This window comes from Ambystoma mexicanum, chromosome 6p (genome assembly GCF_040938575.1).
Source record: "Ambystoma mexicanum isolate Mex_15411 chromosome 6p, UKY_AmexF1_1, whole genome shotgun sequence".
Lineage (NCBI taxonomy): Eukaryota > Metazoa > Chordata > Amphibia > Caudata > Ambystomatidae > Ambystoma > Ambystoma mexicanum.
This window is the reverse complement of record NC_090935.1, coordinates 508,805,716-508,825,225: the sequence shown is the minus strand read 5'-3', so window position 1 is coordinate 508,825,225 and position 19,510 is coordinate 508,805,716. Positions and strand designations below refer to the sequence as shown.

The following is a 19,510-nucleotide window of genomic DNA, read 5'->3' as shown; positions in this document are numbered from 1 at the left end:
GTAGGAGTAGTGGGGATATCTTGAACTGAGTTTAATCCCCGGTCACCTTGATAGCAGAACAATATCAGACTGAAATGAACACAAGTGTCATTCAAACCAACATATAGAAAGATCCATTGCTTTTTCAACATTTGTACTATTAAGGATTTCACTCAGACGACACACATCTTGGTCTCAGCCTAGTATGCAGTGCACAACTGAAATGCTTATCTTTTTATATATATGGATTCAGTATTGAGATGGTACACCACTCGTATCAAATACTCCAGGTCACAATGGATCATAAACCAGGCTGGTTGGTAAAATACAATATTTATTTATTTATTTTAAAATTCTAAAGAAATCATACACTTTTAATATGGGGCAGCAATCACCAATGGGGTGATAATTACAATGATAATGTGAGCAATGCATTGGGTTTAACCTGCTAGTGGAACATATATAGAGCACAGTGGAATAGGAACACTTTAATTTAGGATAGCACCCAAGTTAGAATTTCCCCTGCACGGTTCCCTAAACCCCTCAACCCCTAAATAATTGAATGGGCCATCAATGGTTCTGGTCACTACACGGCAGCGCGCCTGGCAAACAGTGGGGCAATTCTGGTCACCGGAAGGCACTTCTGAAATAGCAGTTCTGGTCTCTGAATACTAAAGGTCAAGTGGATGGCAGGATGGCTGTGGTTAATGGGCTTCCCAAAAGAATACCGCAGCTTTCCCTTTTGGTTATTGGGGAATTTTAGTGGGATTTCAGATTTGAGGCCTTCCTGGAGCAGGATCAAGTGTGTGTGTGTGTGTGTGTGTGTGTGTGTATACACATAGAGTCTTCTCTATATATTTAGAGTCTTCTCAGGACTCTTATTTATAAGGCATACTGACATCATCAAAGTATATGACTGGAGCAGGCTTAACTAAACACGCCTCTAACGGGATTGGACAAGGTTGATAGTCTCTGCCTCACTCTCAGCTGGTTGGATTTCAGGAAAATGATATCCGATTCATGATGTGAGTTTTACAATGTACAAAAATCTCCCACAGTTACTTTAACTAAAATCTAATTTTGCCACAAACGTACATTTATACAATTGCAATCTCTAAGCAAATTATATACACAGGTTATATATTTTGTGCAGCACATAGCAGTCCAATCCTCCAGTCCGTGAGACATTGTTTCGCCCTTCTACCAGTTTTTTGTTATTTTCAATGGGAATTATATTACTCAAAATTCTATAACTTTGTACATGGGTGTCGATTATCATAAGGGACATATGTACAAAAATCAACATTTGCAATATGGATGCTTTTCTTTTAATCCGCAATACTTTGCCATTTCTGTCTCCAAGTTGTCAGTGAATTCTACCATGTCTTAAAAGAAGGCCCAAAAAACCCTTTTAAATTGCAACAACTTTACATTTTTACAAAGTCTTGCTGCAGAGATAAACAGTCTTTAATGTTTATTTATGAAATAGTCTTTGGAAACTAATGGCAGTCCTTTGTCACTGGATCATTTTTTTTTCTTTTACAACTGCTACCAACTGTCATTTCCTTCAAAGCAAGGTGGGGGTTTCTCAGCTGGATTGAAGGTTTATTGCCCCTCACACCTCAAACTTCCTTGCCCTGGAACATCCATTGTCAGTGGGTTAGCCTAGCCTGGATAATTTCCAACATAGTAATTATCAATTAGGTGTTAGTATCTGCTGAGAGTTTATGGTGTGGCTCCCTTCCTTAGAGAGGAAGCTTTTAGCTCTGCCATTTGGAATATCCTGTTTTTGAGAGCTTGCAAATCAAGCCCATGTGGTTTCCAATCTTCATTGTTTTATTTTGGGTCCTGAATTAAAACACACCTGGGAAATAAAATAGCCCATGGGTGTATTATCACGAACCACACAACCCCTTTACATTGATAAATAAGGCAAGCTTTCATTCAACAATTTACTTTTTAAACAGGCATTTTTTTCCTTTAGTTTGCAAAGGCCCATTTTTACATGTGTGGTGAAAAGCTAGCATTTCTTTCTTTAAATTCGGTTCTGCAGCTTGATCAGATTCCCACACTGTCTTTTCAGCTATAGTCATTTTCTTGAATGCAGGAGTTTCATCTGAAGCACAGATACATTGAAACTGACGTGGCTCAGATAATTGGAGCCTCTTTGAACTGCTGAGCTTTGGATACTTTTGTAAAGAAACAAACGCGTTTTCCTGTGCGAGTAAAGTGAAGTTCCGTGTTGATTTCTTTCAGAGTTGGTTTGACAGGGCCTGTCATCCAGACATCATGCCTGGTTTTGCTGAGGCATAATTAAATATACTGGACATGGCAGGGCCTTATTGATCACCGTGGTTTCAGAATGAACAGATGGAATTAGCGTCAAAGCAGCATTTTTTCTTTAAAGGTGAAAAATCATTTTTAAGGGGATTTTGCAGTTTTGCAGCAAACAACGCTACTTTTTAGCTTTCTTCCATTTGTATTTACCAGAAGACACTGGCACGCTCCTTCAGTGTTTCCCATGGTTCCAGCTTGCCCAATGTATGCTTGGCAAGAAGGTGCAGCCATCTTTTTGTTGCTGCAAACACAGTTTTGAGGCCATGGCACTGACAGGAGCCAGCACATCCATTTTGCTGTTTCTGCGCAAATGCAGCTTGGTGATGTGGGGAAAATCTGTTGAGTGGGTCAATATATCCCACAGTACACTGTGAAATATTATTTAAAATCCATTATGTTATTATAAGCTTTGTACAACAACATCACTGTTGTAGGAGAAATAAATACACTGTTTATATAGGAATATTCTCAACACTTTGAATAGAAAAGTTTTGCTGTGGCATTGGTAAAAACTCAGTATTTGCGTTAAATGTGCTCAAAAGCATAAACTCATTTTTGGGAGGGTTTAGTTTGTGTCTATATACCCCTGTGTCAAGTCCTGTCTTTCAGGAGCACAGGTATTGCCTGCATTCCACAGGTCCACACTTGTCATTGTAGGAATTAAGCAGCTAGATATAATGATGCATTTTTCTGGTGCCTCCCTCACTTAAACTTGCAACACTCTCCATTTGTCTTTGATTCTCCCCACACTACTACCGAAGACCAAAGAGATTCAATCCTACCAACCAGCATTACAAGGAAGCAATGCATCTGAACAATGATAACAACTGATTGTTAAAATACAAAAACACAACAAAATGGTAAAATCCCACTTTTCACCAATGTCAAAATGTAGAGCTTCATAAAGCCCTGCTGACAGTGCTACCCCTGCATCACTAAACTCATCTGGTCCATAAAGATTTAATTGGCTCAATCGGCTAGATTTGCACTGATCATTTTGATGAAGCGCAAGGAGAGTGACCATTGGGTGGAACTGTGCTTGTGATACATTGAAGTCTTCCATGTGAATTAGGTTTCCATTGAACTAATGAAGATTTAAGCCCCACATCTCAAGCTTTTCGGTTCACATCTGACCATCAGAGCTCCTTCTGGAGTGTGCCCACGATGCACAGAAACTAGATGTAGCTGGTAGCCTTTCTCTACTACTAACATCTCAGCATTTTTAAACATGAATCACATGTCTACTGCATATTTCGGTACTCAATGTGGATTCCTGTTTCCCTCCTGACCCTGAACAACACAGGGCCAGAGTACATTGCAGGCAGCCACACCACATATGCTTTAAACATCTGTCTGCACAGCTTCCCAAGATGAGAGACCTCCAGAGACTTCTAACACTTCTCCCTTATTGTGGAATCCCAACACTCACAGTAAGGCCCCTATCTTATATCTATCCATTCGCTTCACATGGGTACACTCACAGCTCTGAGTCATCTTCTCAAAAGTGCGGGTTCATGGTACAGTGCTGATGTAATATACCTTGTGGGTATGTCTAAACTGCCTTATCTAGTGTACATGTGCCACAGAACGGCCACTAGGTAAAGGTGATCAGGGACAAGCTGATAGTACTTGCCCTCCCCTTGGCACCCCTGGCACTGCCCTGGAACCCCCTGGATCCTGGACACCTGTATGTGTAATGTCACGGCTCCCCCGAATGATTTATTTGGAATTGAGTGGCAGTACTGGGCACTGTGTCATATGATGGAAGCTATTGGACATGCAAGACTATAGCTTACTTGCAACACCAGTATTGGTGGCGTGTGAGTAGAACTAAAATACAATGGCAGGACGTGCATCAAGTTGACTGCACTTGGCATGTTATGGAAGCGGCGGGCATGTGAGGCTGTATTTAGCACAACTGGAATAGGATGGTTTTAATTGACCCACTGTGGCTATCTTGGGATATGAAGTTGGCACCACTGCCCTATGTTGGTTTTGCAGGCTGTATCGCTAGCCTATGACTCCTCCGATGACATACCAAGGCAATACATGAGTTAAAATATGAAAATATGGTTGGTAACCAAAATAGTCTTTTGTCTTCTGTAGTAGCTATTTTATTAATCTACCTTTTACAAACACATCTTTAATTCCACTTCATGCGATCATGGTTGGTAAAAGGTCTTGTGATGTCCCTTCTTTTGATGCTATAAAATAGGACATGTGATGTCACGTCCTCTACTGCTGGTATTTTGGTTAATGGACATCTCCAAAGGTGAGGTTCACTCCTCAACTTAAACAAATGAGCCCCACCGCAAGTTCATCCAAGTCTGGGATACGGCCGGGCAACACGGTTCACCCAGATTGAGACATGGCCAAGCAACATGTCTCACCTAGATTTGATATGTTATGTTACAGTGCATTTGTTTATCGTCTTATATACCACTGGGATGATCACAAGGTGATGCAGGTTGAGCTCCCTTGGGAACCGAAGTCCAGGTCAGTGGAGCGAGTGGGGTAGTATAAAGTGCTTGGGTGCATTTGGTATGTAGGTAGCCAGGGTGGATAGGTGGGGTTGGCTGCATTCGAGTGCTATGTGTGGTGCATCGGTTGTGAAAGATCAGTATAATGTGTGCAGAAAGGATGGTGGACACCTAGTCTGCATTCTAGCTGCCTTGAGGCCTGTGTAGGAGATTCTGTGTGCAGCTAGGCCGATGTTCGTTGAGTATAGCTGTGTTTTAACAGACTGTTGAGGAGTTGATGTTGTGTAGGTATGTGTGCAGGTAGGCCAAATTGATCAAGGGGTATGGCTGTGTTCTAATTGTTTGTTGGTGTAAGTGGAGAGTGAGCATATCGGTAGGAATGAGTGTCTCCTGGAGTGATTGTGCTAGACTTCCTTGTGGGAGCTAGTGAGTACGCTTGGAAGTGGGCTTTGTGTTCTAGTTTCAGGCTAATATATATGCAGAAGATATCTCTTGGTCATTAGAGTGAGGGGCTTACCTGGTTGGGTGACGGAGGGCTTACCTGGTTGTAGCATGCAAATATCGTGAAGTCGCGTGTACAAGGCCCGTGCTGGTTGAGCCGGGAGCGGACAGCCTACAGCTTCATAGTTCAGAGCCTGACCAGACTTTAGAGTGGATTTCCGTGCCCGACAGTTCCTATTGTGGAGGCAATGATTTATTAGCCGTTTTCCTTGGCCTGACTGTTCCTGTTTTGAGATAATGCAGTTCTATTCGATATCTCGCCACCGGTGTGAGGAATTACTGGCCTTTGGCGGTCCCTTTCAAGGATTAGGAAAGAGCCAAGTTTTCAATGCTTCACAGAAGGCCATGTAGTCCTATTTGTGTCGAATGTGGGGAGGCAATTAATTCCGTTGTGTTGGGGCCAAGGTGGACTGGGCGACCCTCCAAGCCTGGCTGAATTGGAAGCTCGAATCACTAGTAGGAGGGCCATGCTTTACCTTAGAGTGTGTGTTGGGTGGTAAGGATTAATCTTCTCTTGAATGTATGATGTGCCGGATTTATGCACTGCTCTCTCTGTGGGTGATGCATAGGATTTAGAATGTGGTCCTTTGTCCAATAGGAAGCCAATGAATGGTGCAGAGAGCGGGAGAGATGTTCTCCATTCATCCCAGTGCAGGAAGGAGTCTGGCAACTATATTGGATTTTTTGTAGTTTGTTGAGTTGGTAGGCCGGTGCACCCAGGTATATGGAGTTTGCATAATCTAGTCTTGACATGACAATGGACATAATGGATGCCAGTCTGTTGGGGTAGTTGAGGTAAGGGAAGATGTGTCTCAGATGCCTGAGGTGGTAGTGACAGGATTTGGATACATTATTGAGATGGTGGGACAGGGTTAGGCCTTAATCCATAGTACAGCCTAGGTGTTGGAGATGGGCAGTGGGGGCACCGAGGGACGGTGGCCATGGTAGTGGTTGCGGAAGTAGAGCTGTGTTGCCACATACCATGATCTCTGTTTTCCCTGGGTTAAGGAGGAGGTGGTTTCTTTTCATCTACAGGTCGGGCCGTGGATCGGAGTTCGTTCTGGGGGTTCTCGTGATAATTTGGTTGTCATCCGCATAATTATAGCAAGAGAGGTTGTGCGAGCGGATAATCCCTAGCCGAGGGGTCATGTAGAGGTTGAAAAGGAGAGATGAGAGGCTAACACCTTGGGTTACTCCGTTGTTCACAGGACGAGCATAGGAGGTAAAAGAGTGGAGGAAAATGAATTTGTTAGGTCCGCGGTCCTCCAGCTCTTGGAATGCCCTTAGTCCTTCCAGTGTCCCAAAGAAGCCGAGGTCCACACAAGGAGCAAAGGTTACTGCTGTATTATTATAGCAAACAAGCATGGATCACACGCATGGAGCAAAATCCAGTCCAGGCACATCTCGCTGATTTTGGGCTCGCAGGCCACTTTTGTGCACTTGTGACGTCACAATCGGCGTCACTTACCAAGATCCTTCCCTGAACCTAATGCCACTTTGGGTTGTCTCCCTGAGTGGTAGGTCCAGTATAGGAACATATAGGATACGTTGTTATTGGTGGTCACTGTGTCAGGTTGCATTGCTAAAAATGTGTTGCCTGAAAAGTGTTACATTTAGAGAGCCCGATGATTGCCTGGGGATTCCCGCCACCAGCCCCTAGCACCCGGTGTCCTCATTGGTCAGGCCACGGGCCCCCAAGCCTGGGACTATCGTTGTTCCCAGCCCTCAAGACACCTGCTCTCGTACAGTGTGTATCGACAAGGTGTGACTATGTGACCGTGTGTAACAATGGGGTGCTTCTGCTAATGCCATGATAGTGGCCCATTCCCAGCGCATGCTTTAGGTGGATTGTTACAATTTGTTGTGAGCTCGGTCCCCGTCGTGAGACGGCCGCGTCTTCCCAGCTTCCAGGCCTTGGCACTGTGTCAGTTCGGCCAAGTCACGTGTGAGGAGACCATCGGTGGGGCCTGCCAGCAATTTACTGCCAGCCACACACTAAGGGTGATAAAAGGAATAATACCCCAGCCCGAAGGTCCATACTTACACCTCCACATCGACGACATTGATATGATCAACGTGTGTCAAATTTACTGCTACATGATTGTGGTGGCCTGCTCATTCTCAAGGTGGATAAAGGCAGGGCCGTGCTCTCATGCTGACGCATTGAAGGCAGCAACATTTCTAACCAGAGAGCTATTCCCACGGTGGTGCATCTGCAACGTCCTGTGGTCTGACAACGGCCCTCACTTTGCAAACAAATTGTTCCAACACATCACCACATTGCTGGGGATAAAACTCAAGTTCTCCTGTGCATATCATCCACAGGCAAATGGAATTTGTGAATCTCTCAATGGGTTCTGAAAGAAAGCATAGCTAAATAACAGGAAAGTACAAAGAAAAACTGGCTTTATTGCCTACCCCTGGCTCTATTTGAGCTATGGAACAAGCCCGGATCAGATCACCACCTCACACCACATGAGGTGGTGACCAGATGCCAAATGCAGCTCCCGTTAGCTCCACCCACAAGGGCTTTAAGGGATTGTGAAGGGGCGGCTGAAATATTTGGCACAGAAATGCATGAATATGTCAATTCACTTATTTCTAGCGCCTCTTTTATCTCTCAACACATTCGATGGGCACAGGGGAGGTCGGAGAACAACAGCCAAGAAACAGACGACACCCAGGAACCCACAACAGATCTGTCTATTAAAAAGGGAGACCGGGTTTGACGTCATCCCAGATCAAGGGTAGTGTGGTTTCAGTTCCGTGGCGCGGTCGGAAGCCTGACTGAGTGGGGTCTAGTAGGTTGTTGAATTCACAGAAAAGGTTGAGCTGTGAGTAGGCAGAGCGGTCAATGAGTTTTGCCAGGCATCTGGTGTTGGAGGATAGGCCTGGAATTGCTTGGCTGGAGGGGGTTGAGACTTTTTTTTTTCCAGAAGCGGTTTGACATGCTCTACTTTGAAGGTCATTGAGTATGGATCTAGCCTGTTCTCCTACACAGGCAGAGGGAAAGATTTCTTTGAGGAGAGTGGTGGGACAAGGGTCAAGGGTGGACCGTGAGGGTCTGCTTCTGGACAGTAATTTGAGGAACTCCTCACTCGAGATGGGGTTGAAGGAGTTGAAGGATGGCACAAGTGGATCAGCAGAACAGCGATCTTGAGCAGATGGGCAAGGATGAGGTTGGAGAGTTTAGCATTGATGGCAGCCATCCTGTTCAGTGCTGTGCTGTGCACAGGAGTCACAGAGCATTTTCATGGATGTGGTTGGGGCAATGGTGCAGGGGGGCTTCAAGAATTCTGAGATAATTCTGTGGAGCTCTTTGCTACTGCTGCAGCAGTTAAGTATTCTTTTATTGTAATATGCTTTTTTGGCATTCTGGATCTCAGATTTGTAGTTACGGTAATGTTGAACATTGATTTGCTAAGGGGGGTTCTGGCTGTTTGCATTTGTTTGCATTTGCGCTTGAGGTAATGGTTGAGGGTTTTGAGGGTATTTCGGTGGGGGCGATACTATTTGGGGTAGGTCCTATGCAGGTGGGAGAGGGCAGGAGATGGGCTGAGTGAGGAGTGAGTGGTTAAGCCAAGAGTCGAAGGATTTGATAGCGGGATTTCTGTCTGAGGATGGGAGTGTGTGTAGCAGCGCTTCAGCCAGGTCATACTGTATCTTGACCTTGTTCCAGTATTTGTGGTCATGTGGAGAAACAAGGTGAGCTTTGGGTGGTGGTGGGGGCGGAGTTCGGGCAGAGAAAGGAAAGGCTGAGTGGTCTGTCCAGATAAAGGGTCTTGGTGCTGGACATCGAAAAGAGGTTTGAGGAGCTGAAGATAGCATCTAAGGCATGGCCTCCGGTGTAGGTGGGCAAACAAAAAAAGTGGGACCTGTGGTGTGTTTGGAGAGGTTGAGAGCCTCTAGGCTGTCGACTAAGAGATGGGTCATGGGGTTATTAGGTATAAAAAACAGATACTAAAGTTCCCAAGTATAGTGAGTGTAGGATAGTTTACCAGAGTGGTGGTACGTGAGTCACAGAGATTGTTGTTGAAATGGCTGTCGCATCCATAGGGCCTGTAGATGAGTAGGAAACCATGTGAAAGAGAGAGTGACAGGGAGAGTCTGACCAGAATGGACCTGCTGTTAGCTGTGCATGGCTGTGTTTCGGTGAGTGAGATGGAGATGTGTGGTTTGTGGAGGATGGCTTCTCCGCCGCCGCTGGAGGGTCTGTTGTGGGGGATGAGTATGTAGTTGGGAGGTAAAGTCTCATGTGCGACTGGTTTGAATTTGTTTGTGAACCATGTTTCAGTGATGAAGATGAGATTGGGATTGTCCGAGGATAGGCGGTCAAAGATGCTATGTGTGTTTTTGGCTACGGATAAGGCATTGAGTAGGAGGCAGGTGACTTTCGGGAGCTGGTGGATCCCTTGGTATTAGTGGGCAGATGGGCTGGGCAGGTCCGAGTGGCCGGTGTGGAAGTGTCCGTAGCCGCAGAGGGCGATGTGACCAGAGCAGTCAGAATGCCTGAACCCGACTGTGGCGGTGTAGCCAGAGCAGTCGTCATGGCTGGATCCTACTGATGGGTGGTGGGTGTGGGTTCGGTCCCGGGCAATGTTTGAGGGAGGTTGTGGGTGAGGTCATTCAGAAGTGGGAAGAGTGAGCATGCAGTGGCTAGTTTGCAAGAGATGGGAGTAGGTGTGAAGGGGGTGGGGGGTGGGGCAGGCAGTGAGATGTGCCATTGTGGAGTGTGGGTTCCACCTAACTTTTGGGTGGAGAGATGTAGGGGTGGTAGGTGGAGGTTGTGTTCAAATAGGGACCATCGGGCATGACTAGCAGGGGGGGTCCTGACAGCTGGGCTGTGGGCAGTGGAGACAGGGGGGTGATGCAGGAGGGTAGAAGCAAGATGATTCAAAGGTGAGGGCCGGTCTTTACTCCTGTGGTTTTGTGTGTTTGGGTGCAAGAGGAGTGTGAGCAAGGGGGGTCGGAGGGGGAATGGGAGGAGGCGGTTGTTCTGGTGAGGCAGACCATGCTTAGAGAAGTGAAAGGGGTGTATGAGGGTGCTCTGGGATGGAGGGTGACAGGGTTGGCATGGCAGGTGGAGAAGGGGTGGGATTGACTGAATTGGGTCTGCGGTCGGCGGTGATTGGAGAGGGTCGAGCCTGCTTAGGGGACTATGGGTTTTTGAGTTACTGGTGGTGGGAATGGGGTATACATATCAGCGGAATCGCTGGGTTGGTGGAGCTATGTGGAGCTGCCCACGTTTGAATGTTTGGCAAGGTTAGGGTAGAAGGGGTGTATGGTTTTCTGGCTGGGGCGCGGTGAGGCAAAGGTGGTGGGTTTGATCTGGGAGGGGAGTTTCTGCTGGGAAGTGAAGGTGTTTGGAGGGTGGCTGGGGGGTTGTTTTTGGAGAACCAGCTCGCTCCTCTGGCTTGGGAGTTTGATGTGGCGCGGTGAGGCAGCGAAGGGCGGGGTGTGGTGCTTATTGGCTTGCCAGTGGTTTTCATTCATTTTTGCCCTGGGATGCATGTGGTGGGTGGTTGTGCTCTTCTGGGTGAGAGTGTTGCAGAAGGGTTCAAGTTAATGGGGCAGAGAGGTGGTTTTGTTTGCCGCTGTGGTCCAGTCGGATTGGAATTGCCAGTCATGGTCATGTGAGGGAGCATTGTGGCAAGAGGGAGTGTTCAGGCCTCAGTGAGTGGCAGCAAGTAGGGTATGCTTAGGTCAGGGGTGTCTGCGTTGAATAGGCACCCATGTCAAGTAAGTCCGCTAATACTTAGCTTGAGAGAGCAGTGAATGCGGTAGCACATGACCCGGATCACCCGGACAAGGGGAGAGAGCTCCCAAAAGGTGGGGCGCAGTAGATGCAGTAACACCTAGATTTGAGACAGTAGCAAATGCGGTAACACCTTGAGTACCTGGACAGAGGGAGAAAGCACCCAAGACTGGCACAGCAGCAAATGTAATAACGCATAGTATGAGGTTGTAGTAAAAGCGATGACTAGTTTTGGGACACCTGGACAAAGGGAGAGGGGTGCCAGAAATGGGGGCAACTGCAATAATGAAATAACACCTAGATTTGAGACATCTGGATAGAGGCAGAGAAGTGCCTCCAAAACATTATTGTTGGTATAACTGCATCATCTGAACATTTTCTGTAACAAACTTCCTGTATATGCATGACTGTACTGTACCAAGCTAGGCCTATGCTCACTGTAACCAATTGCTAAGCCTAAATTCTGTAATTAAGACATATTCTTGCAACAGCGCCTAGATGCCCTTGGCCTGTAGCGTGCTTTACAAAAACAAATAAATAAAAATAAGTAGTAAATGCAATAACACCTAGATATAAGACAGTAGTAAATGCAATTACATTTAGATTTGAGACAGTAGCAATGCAATAACACCTAGATTTGAGACACCTGGATAGAGGGAGAGAAGTGCCTAAAATGGTGGTGCAGTAGTGAATGCAATAACACCTTGATTGATGAAATTGTAGATGTACTAAAGCCACGATATTACGAAAATAAGGCTATCTGGCACAATCTGGCTAAGTGCGAAATAAGGTTAACTGCGGGCGGGATATGTCTGACTAATATAATATGGCACGAAGCTGGGAGAATGGCTTGGTGATACAATAGGTTTAGGCCTAGGACAGACTAACATGTGAATATGAGATAAAATACAGCCTTTTAGACTGTGTGATATAATGGGTAATTAGATAGATTAGACAGTCTAAATGGGGGATAGTAATTGCTGGCCTCCCTGTCCAGACCTCACATGCCTTGTCAGTCACTGCTAGTTGACAGCTGCAGGCTCCACAGGCTAACACAGGCTGTCACGGACTAGAGCTGCTTTCAACATGAGCTGCCATTTGCCTAGGGGCCCATCGCTGCTGGGGGCTTCACCGGGCAGTGGGGCTGCCCTGATGGGATGCCTTATGTATGCCTCAAAGCCAACGGGAAAAGGGAGGGAGGACCGAAGGCGGCAAGGACAGAAACAAGGAAGCAGGGAAATAAAGCGAAGCGCATCCTGCCCTCGCACGGATTCCTTGGAAGCTTAAATGCAAAATTCAATAAAATCAATAATGCGGCTACAATGGGTACCGGGGGCCTTACCTCTGCACCACAGAGATAAAGGGTGGTGTGGCAGAGGTAACGAATGCAGGGCTAATGCTCGGACAGATTTCTTGGTAGTTTAAAGGCAAAATTCAACAAAATCAAACATACGGCTACAATGGGGACCTGTATGAAAATCTGTTTGATATTAGGACCTCCCTGAAATCCTGTTTCCAAACTGAAAGAGGTGCTATTCAACCCTTGAGAGACAATCAAAGTTAAGGTTTGGGACTTAATTTCTTGCTGCGGAAAACAAACATGGGCCTTGTTCTAGGGTGATAGTACTTTGTCAAACCCTAAATAGCAGCACTTCAGGTAAACACATACAAAAAGAATACACAGGTTCCCATGGAATCCTAAACTGTGTTCCACCATCCCATAAATCAACATATCTTTATATATTTTTCATTCCATTACTTTCAATGCACTAAGCAGAATATTTCATTTGACCTCATCAAGGAGGGTTCAGACTTTCCCTTTTAGCACAAAAGCAGACTCTGTGATGCCTGCGTATTTCAGACGACATCCAAGGTCAAAACCAAGCCCTCATGACTTAACGTTTGAAGGTGCGTACAACAAATACAATTGAAGATTAAGATTTAACACTGTTAGACTAGAAGCAACTCTAATCTTCTAAATAAATGTGCTTGTACAGCAGTTTCAAAATGTGAAAATCAATGCATTGTTAAATTGAAAATATATTTTTCTACATTATTCAAAATTGATTCTCTTTCTTGGCTAAATTAAGGCCTCATTTTCTCAAAATTAACACACATACCATTATTACCATACATCGACTTTCTGAATGTATATGCATACAAATGGAATATATCAGAGTCAGTGACACACATTTCTAGTCTGGCGAAGTAGGCTTCTTATGGGTTATAGTGGGCGAATGATAATCAGAGTCTCACAGTTAGCCAATGAACAAATAAGAGGTGACATAGAAATTACACTGCCAATCCAAAGACTGCAATCTGTCATAGTGCCCATAAGCATTGCTCCAGCTGCCACCAGATGTAGCTCAGATGTTTAAGTCGTGAAGCAGTTGGTTGTTAAAACAGGCACCAGAGATCAGAAGCTGGAGCTACTGATGAAATGCCAGTTCTTTTCAGCCTTTTGGAGTTCAGGCTTCTGAGGCATATAACAACGTCCCCTGTCTGGCTCTGTTTCCCACAAAGCTGGCGACTTACATGGAATGGCTGCAGGAGGGGGATACCCCCCGACTATCCTGCCTTAGTCCTTGTCAAAGGACAGAAGATTCTCTCATTGCCTCATTACAATCCAGTGTTGAAGGCTTGGATTCTGCTCACTGCATCAGCTAATTAATGCAGGCAAACTCTAAGAGCCTTAACCCGGCCAAATCCCTTGTGAGACCATGCAGGGCAATAGTAACACAGCCCATCCACAATTGAGAGGGACGGAAGCTCTCTTTCTGAGTAGACTGAAAGTTCCAGTGTACAGAAGATGCCTTTCCCTTTATGGGAAATCACTTCCATACACTTGACATTAATAGTTTGGCTTTCAATGCAGTTACAATCTCACACATAACATCAGAGAAGCCATTTTGCAGAGCCAGGGAAACGCATTGTTAACTCACACATTACAAGTTCATGGCTTCCCAAATGTGGAGAGTTCAATGTAAGAAACTAAATTTAAACAGCATTATTCTGCAGCACTACCTAGACCCCCATCCTTACTCAAACCGTCTTTGACTCCTTGTCTGATCACTTCCACAACAAAGCCCTTGAAAGAAACATCTCCATTGTCAATAAAACAGCAGTGCTAACATCACAACAGCATGCCATCCTCCCGCTTCTCATCCTTCTCTCCTCTCTGCCACCCACATTTCAAACCTCTGGCATCTTCCTAGCAAAATTCAAAGCCTCCTACATCAAGCCACTGCTCAAAAAGCCCTCAGTCAACCCCCTTTTTCCAACCAACTACAGACCCATCTCTAACAACCGATTTATAGCTAAACTAATCAGTGGAACAGCTTACTCACAACTATGCCATTTCTCTGAATCCAACCAGATCCTCAACCTCACCCAATCTAGCTTCAGACCCTTACAAGGAACAGAAGCATGCCTAGTCTACATCTTGGATGATCTTAAAAGACATTCAAGTTCAGAAGGCAGCACCACCCTAATTCTTCTCGACCTCTTAGCAGTCATCAACGCCATTGACGACTCTACCCTCATGGAAAGACTCCACTTTATCAGCATATGGAATGCAGCTCTGAAGTGGAAATTCTCCTTCCTCTTCAAAAGATCCCAAAAAATATGCATGCCTCCTTCCTCTTTGACTCCCCACCAGTTGCCCTCTGAGTGCCACAGGGTTCCTCTCTATCCCCTCTGCTCTTTAACTTCTACCGGAGTACCCTCCCAGCACCGATTCTATCACACAGCCTTGCTTGCTACAAATACAAAAACACCCAAATCGTCTTCAAAATTCCAAAAGACCCCTTTACCACCTCCCTCGATCTCTAATAATGTCTCTCAGTTTGTAAACATTGGATGATTACCAACCACCTCCTACTCAACCCACTAAAAACTGATATAATTATCTGTGGTATGACTATCCTCTTCCCCCAACCCACTCTGTGGCCACTCTCTCTAGGCCCAAACCCCTTCACCCCAACACAATAAAAAACCTTGGATGCATTATGGATACGGATTTGAACCTACCACATCACATCAAGTCTGTGACAAAGAGCTGCTACCTACACATGCACATTCTCGACTGCATCTTTGCCTACCTGACATTCTGTGAGATACCTGAGGGTATCCTCACTCCTACGCCCCCTGGATCCTCAGCCTGATGGTGGTGGTGGTGAAGTGAGGGAGGATCACCTAAGTGGAGAGTCTTTGGGGATTGGGTGTGGGTACTCGCAGACAAGACATAAAATCCCCCTTTTCTCTCTAAAAAAAAAAAAAACCTAAACCTCCCCCAGCCTTTATGGGCTACTGTAAGACATTTCCCTAATTTCCCCTCATTTCCCCTAATTTGAACTGTTACAGTACTGGGACAAGGATGAGGCGACTAGGAGTAACAAACACCAATGGGTGTTTTAACCACTCTGACAGTGAGACGAAGAAGAAGACTATGAATTAACACCATTAGGGAAGTTAGGTATGTCCCAAAAATAGGTTGATCAGAGGTCAGGCAATTGAACTTTCTGACCCACACCTATGGACCCTTAATACTCCTAGGGAGTATAAGTATAAGAGGTGGGGCAGCACGTTGTGGAAGAGAGAGACCTGGGGAGATACCTGTGTGCAAGCAGAGTGAGCTGGAGAGAAACGTGTTGGGCCAGGATTGGGAACGTGTGAGTCTGAAAAAGGAGAGAGACGCCTAGACCGAGTACGGGCGATGAGAGGGTCTACATCTTTGGCTGAGCTCCGGGTTGCCGACACAAACAGCAGGAGGCTGTGCTCCGTCGGAAGCCCATAGCCGTCACGGCAAGTGGGAGATCGAGGGAAGCACCTCGAGGTAGGTGAAGCTCGTAGATCTAAGCGGATTGGGCAAGAAGAACGGCAAAGCTGCAGAGAGTGGTCGCACATAACCGGTGAGTGTAATGCAGGAAACACTGTGTCCAGAGCTCCTCGCTAATGCAGACATGTGTTCTAAGAATGCAGAACAAACTGAAATAAGTAAACGATGAATGGTGAAGGATCTAAAAGTTTTTGGACGTAGTTTTGAAAAGCAAATTGAACATTTGTATGGAATTACGTAAATACTGACTATCTAACTGAATCAAAATGTTATGGGCAAAGCTGCAAGATGATGAAAGTCAAATGGGAAAGTGCCCATTTTGGAAAAAGTGGCACGCGATGGAGTCCAGTAACATTCTGTAAATCCTTGCTGATTTTTACTACTGTTAATGCTTTTTATTAAATAAAAGTTATATTTTAGCACAATATTATGGGATTGAGAGCTTTTACTTCAAGCTATATGGTGAGAGTGTGTATGACATGCAAATTGCACTTCACAGAAATACAGCAAAGTTTGTTATATCTATATAATGAAAGTGAACTATTTTTATTGCAATATTTTTTACTTTGCTATTTCTACATATTACTTTTAAGTACTTTAATTGCAACTTTACAAAAGAAGCTTGTGTTTATATTGCAAACCCAACATTTTCCAGGACTTGGTTAATTATGTAAACAAACTCCACTTCTAAACTATGTGCGGAAAGTGTTGGATAGTGGCAGGGCCGGCCTTGAGGGCTGCAGCGCCCATGGCGAATTTGCACCCCCCACCACCGGTGTGCCCCTGGTTAACAGGGGGCGGGGCGGAAGGTAGGCGGGGCCAGGATGGGACACCTTTTGCTTTTTACCTCCTCTCCGGCGAGGAGGTACTGATAGGAATAGGGCACGTCAGCACCCTATTGTCATTGAATGAGCCAGCTGCCGTGGGTGCTTTCAATGACAATGAGAAACCTGCCATGCCTTCTGCCACTACGCCAGCTCTGGGGAGCCCTTGAAAGAATCCCCCCCCCCAAGCTTGTGTGGTGGGGGGCTAATGGTGCCTTTTGTCATTAAAGATGCCCACAGCAGAGGGGAGCCACGGGTGCTTTTAACAGCAAAAGGCCGCCTGCCGTGTCTCCTCCCACTACGCCAGCTCAGGCTAACCCTTGAAAGACTTGCCCGAGCTGGCATGGGGGTGGCCAATGGTGCCTTGGGGGCTGTGGAGCCCCAGGCGATCGCCCCCCCTGAGGCCGGCTCTGGATAGTGGAATGAAGATGATAAATAAGTGTGATGCTTTCGTATTTTACAGCCATCGATTTTATAATTTTGGGGTGGGATTGCATTGCATGGATTTGTAAGTGTAGTGCATGCTAGAGTTTCAGTTTTGGTACCATATTATCTAGAAACTGCCCTGGACACAGGGTACACAATGCATGAGGGATAGGAGACAGAATGTGCCATTATTACTTAAACGGAATCCTGAGTTACATATTGTGCTGTCGGAGCTGCTCACTCCTGCACCGCATGCCTATATCTTCAAGTGCTGTTCGGCCCGCCCCCATACCACAGTTCAGCCTTCAGAAAGGAGGAGGCAGAGACAAACCAACTGTTCACGTACCTTTATCAATCAATACTAACTACTTTCCAACTGACCCCGTCACTTCCCTTCTCCACTCCACACCCCAACTAAGTCCCTCCCACACAATGAGGCTAACATGCCTCATATGCTAATATGACACATATCAGGTGGTAATGGTCCACAGACCAAGTTAATAGTAGATAGTCGTCTCCCTGAAGAACAGAGTGTTAGGGAGAATTCTCATTTATGGCTAATTTCCCTCACCTAGTGAGTCCCTCAGCAGCTTTGCTGGATTTCTGGAGTTTATTTTTTCCACCTGGTAAGAGCGTGAGCCTTTTCCCATTCTTACATGTGTTTTGCCATATGTATTTCTACTTTTTGTGTGATCTTGAGCTCTGGAACCACACCACTCCATGAGCCCCATTTTTTGTGTGCGTTACACAGCACCTTCAGTGCAGTGACACAGGGTTGTCTTTGAGACTTCCCACTGATCCATTTTTCTGGGGCTACTACTGTCCCCCAGAAACCTGTAAAGTTGCCATTAACTTTATTTAGTCTCTTTAAAACTACAGACCCAGTACACCCCATTTTACATGGAGTATTGGAAAGGGTTAATCCCTACCCCTTTTTGTCTGTGCCTCTTGGAGCTTTGTTTTGCTCTCTTAACATTAAGACTTGGCTGGTGGCAGTGGTACCTACCCTAACTTTTCTACCGCGATTATAGTATATAAACGTGGTACTGTTTTTGGCTATTATATTAGCCTCAAACATAAACCCGCTTGACCAAATACTTTTTATTTTGGCTCTAGTCGTGTTTAGTCACCATTTCTTTTTGTTAAAGTCCTTCTTGTGTTTTACTTTTTGCGCCAAACCAGGTTTGCCTTCTTTGTTCGCCAACCTTTTGGCGGGCTTCTGTACAGAAGCCCTCCTTTGGTGTCTGGGTGTCTAGGTGGGCTAAATGTGAGGGAGGGGCTTATTTACCCCCTGCACAGGGTCTCCTTAGAGTCCCAAGTCACACTTTGTGTGGATTGGCTGAGGTGGTTGTCCGGGCTGGACAACCCCTGTGCTGAGTGATTGACAGCCAGGCTGTGTGAATGGGGGATTTTGGCATAAAAGGCAGGACTCTTGGGCTGGAAGTCAGAGTCACCACTGGAACTGCAAGAACCAAAGAGAAGCAGAGAAGAAGACTGCTGCTGCAACTCCCGAGTCCCGGTGAAGCCCTGCTGCAGTCCTGAGCTATCTACCCTTCAATGACAGAGAAGATCCAGTCTAGAGTCTTCTTCCCTTGAGCCTGGTGGGATCAACCAGCTCACCTTCCACAGCCAGAGGATCCTCTTCTTGGTCGAAACCGCAGCACACAGCTGTAGTGCTCCGGATAGCCATCTGAAGAGCCTCTACTGTTTTAAAGGAGCGCACCTTTTATTCACCGTTGCTTCGCTGCTGCTGGCCTCATCCCTGGGTAGTGCCGATCAGTCCAGATGTCGTCCTCCTTGTCCCCACAACTGAAGCTCCAGGAACTGTGAGTCTGCAGGAACTACCAGGAACAACTGCCATGGCACCAGCTTGCTTTAATCGAATAAGGTACTGTGTCTGACTTTGAGGAATAAGGGTGAACCATTCTTCCTCACCAAAGGCTTGTCCTTTTCTTCCTTCCCTCTTGTAACTTTTGCTCCCCTTTGTGACAATATCTAAGTACTCCTAGCAATCTCGAATCGTGAACTGTTCTAACCGTGTGATCCTCGGCAACAGGACCCCTGTTACATTTGCACTGGCGCAGGCCTATTGACTTTTATCTACTGGTTAGAAGGTGCCCTCTGATTCTATCTGCCTTGACAAAAGTATTGCCTATGATTTTTATCCCCAATTCTCTTGTGTGAATTCACGTGCTAAGTGTGTTTTGACTTCGGTTAATTTCTTCCCGCGGGTACGCTTATCTTTCGTAAGACCGAACTGTCATTACTGTCAAAAAGTGATCGCCTACTCCACAGTAACGTCTTTGGTTCACACTACCGGCCTGTCAAATCCAATGTACTTACCTTGAATTGATCTGCACAAAGGGTTGTG

The 19,510-nt window shown here is 45.8% G+C and overlaps 1 protein-coding gene across 1 annotated transcript in view; it reads left to right on the top strand.

The window, feature by feature from the left end:
• Positions 1–19,510, top strand: part of PDE4D (phosphodiesterase 4D) — a 1,909,329-nt gene that overhangs the window by 42,121 nt on the left and 1,847,698 nt on the right. The window lies entirely within an intron of this gene.